Raw genomic sequence first — 3,420 nt, forward strand, 5'->3', positions numbered from 1 at the left:
GGGTGTCCTGGTGCCAAGTGCACATATGGATACCCTTATGTCTGAACATGGTGTTCATTATGGACAAACCATGACGGGCACAAAAGTCCAATAACGAAACACCACTCGGGATTATCTCGATGAGATTTCTACTCTTCATGGTACGCCAGAAACTGTTGACAGAAGCAAAAAAAACATTGAGATTTACAATGGAAGGACTGCAGACTTTCATTTCATAAATAGAAAACAAGCGGAGTAGAGATGTGATGGAGTTTTGCATTGCAGCTAAGTTCCCCAGGCAGGAGTTTAAGCCTGAGAGCCACGACTTTACCTCACAATATATGACTTTGCTCCCCATTCCCCTGTATCTCGTCTTCTTAAAACCTGATACCAGTGAGAGCGGCAGTCAAAGCCTTCACTTCCCACCATAAACCCGTATCATCTGATCTTCCCTCTCATCTCTTAGTTAGGGGAATACGTCAAAGAGTTTGTGTCGGGTTTGTCCTCCTACAGAAAGCATATTATCCTCCCGTTGCTCACTTTCAAGAGTTGGCTTTTAGAGTCTTTTCGTTCGCTAACCACACATCATTACTGTCCTGACTTATTGTGCCGAAGTATGGTTCACCAAGTGCACAGCAGCCCAGAGATCTGTGCTTCAGAATGTGATTGGCACAGCACATATAATTGTGGACTGCCGCATTCACCTCACTTTATGAACTCTACAGAGCTATCTGTGTTTAGAGAAATCATTAAATTGTGAAGTACACTTTCCATGCCAGATTTCCATGTTAGAACTGTTGCCTTCAAGTAGACGATTCAGGTCCATCAAATCAAAAATGATTACCGTAAATTCCGGACTATAGAGCGCACCTGAGTATAAGCCGCACCCACCACATTTTAAGAGCAAAACCGAGCTTGTACATACACAAGCCGCACCTGTATATAAGCCGCATGCGCCCACATTTAAACATGTAACACAAACACAAAATTGACCCAAACCTGACTTCAAGTCCCGCGTTTGAAACTAAATGTCCTTCATTAAAGTCCACAGTCTAAAAATCACAGCCGGCAATATGAACGGAAAATGATATCTGTACTTAAGGTTTGATGCAGACCTGCAGAGTCCAGGTCCCGTTGAAAGTAATCCAAGGAAAAAAGTGTATATTTCCAAAGATAAGGGTGGGGAAACTATACAACTCCTTTTTCTTTAACCAACTTTTTACCCCCTCTTCTTTTCTTGTCTGTCCCTCACCTTTAGCGGTCCCCACTTAAACTCGGCACCCCGCTTTTGTTCCTCCCCTCATTTTTCGTTCACCCGTGCAGAATAATAAGTGTCTAAAATAAATACAAATAAATACAGAAATAAATAAATTACAAAAATATACAGTTGCAAATACATATTATACATGGGTTACACATATTTACAAAGAAAGACGGTACACCGAGAGAGTTTTCAAAGCTTTAATAATAATAATATAGCTTTCATCCCAAACTGTGCCTGTGACAGGGCAGTTAATGGTAGCAACACTCGAGCGCCGCTAAAATTACATAAATTGGCCGCATTGAAAGGGTTGAAAGTTAGGGAAAAAGCAGCGGCTTATAGTCCGGAATTTACGGTAGATTGAAATACAGCTTTTACCCAAAGCAAATAATCACCCTGAATGATGCAGAATAAAACACTGGCGTTCACCATGCTTTAAACAAGAGGTAAGCGAAAATGGGAATTTTAGTAATGTTTCAATCAAAGTAAATCCATTGTAGCATCAATCGATACCCATCCGATAATTAATGCTTGGAAATGTCATGATCTATCAATAATCAAACAATCTCCCTTGACTTAGTTTATATTTACAATAAATACAGCACAAAGATTTTTTAGCACGACAAATGTTTAATTCTTGAGTAAATTATTACAATTCAAACTAAAGGGGGTTTCGGAAACATAACAAAAAACAGCCTTTGAGAAACTGTTAACTACGCTCCGGATGGTGTCAAGCCCTTGGATTCGGGGGGACCAGTGACAAAATCCAGGGCTTTTTGGGCCTATTTCCAAATAAGACCAGGGAGGGGCTGGGGGACACCTCCCGGAGGGCGATGGAAGGACTTATTATGAGCACAGATGGTACAGGTAGCAACAATCTCTCGAAGAGTGGGTCACCACAACCTGCACCTCAAGTATTCCGCTGTTCGGCGTTCACCAGGGTGACAGGCAGAAAGTCTGGAGTGACCTTAATCCAACACCAGGGAACGGACAGTATTAGGAAAAAACAGCCGGTTTGTAGAGCTCGCTTTGCCTGTCTTACTACAGAGCCCAGGTGGCGACACCTACCACTGGGGGGGAAGGATGGTGTCTAGACTCTCCTGAAAGTCGGCACCGTCCTGAGAAGACCAACAGGAGAGGGTAACCACCCTAATGTTCTAGGAGCCCAGGCGGTAGGTGAGGGTGAAGTCAAACCTGCTGAAGCACAGGGCGCCCGGGGACTGCCCAGGGTTGAACCTCTTCGCCGTCCTCATGTAGGACAGGTCCTTGTGATCTGACCACACAATAAACAGCTTCTTCGCTCCGTCCAACCAGTGTCTCAACTTTGCAGGGGTTTCGTGGTCTACCGACATTATAGTTCTTCTCTGCAGCATTCAGGCGTATGGAGAAATATGCACAGAGGTGGATCTTCTGCATGTTTTGCATGTTCTCCCCGTGCCTGTGCGGGTTTCCCCCGGACATTCCAAAAACATGCATGTCCGGTTGATTGGCCTGTCCAGATTATCCCAAGGTGTGAATGAGTGAGTGAGTTGTGTGTCTCTGTGTGCCCTGCAACTGGCTGGAAAGCAGTTCAGGTGTCCACTGCCCATTGGCCAGGGATGGTTGGGATGGGTTCCAGCAAACCATTGTCACTTTGGAGAAGTTAAGCGGCTCAGAAAAGTGATGGATAGTTTTAATTAGCTCTGGGGGCTTGGTTTCGATGTGTATTTACACAGTAATTTGGAACTAGATAGTTACTTTCAGTGTATTGGCTTCTTTTGGCTATTATGTATTCAAATGAGTAACTAGTTACTTTAACTGATCACTTGGTTACCAGTTAACCAATGGTGTGTTACTTTTTATAGTTTGACGACAACTTTGACAACCAATGATGGAAGGGTAACGGGGGTGTCCGTATCTTGGTCTGGACCTTTCCTTTAGCCCTCTCCCTCCCCTCTTCCTTTAGCTTTCTTCCATCTTCGTAACATTGCTATAATCCGTTCAATACTGTCTCAGTCGAATGCGGAAATTATAATTCATGCGTTTGTTACCTCCCGTCTCGATTACTGTAATGCACTACTCTCTGGTCTCCCGAAGTCTAGAATCAAGTCTCTTCAGCTGGTACCAAATGCCGCAGCGAGGCTTTTAACTAGGACAAAAAAGTACGATCACATAACACCGATTCTGGCTAACCTGCATTG

Source organism: Urocampus carinirostris, chromosome 3 (genome assembly GCF_059441175.1).
Source record: "Urocampus carinirostris isolate Australia breed hairy pipefish chromosome 3, RoL_Ucar_1.0, whole genome shotgun sequence".
In the NCBI taxonomy this organism is placed as follows: Eukaryota; Metazoa; Chordata; class Actinopteri; order Syngnathiformes; family Syngnathidae; genus Urocampus; species Urocampus carinirostris.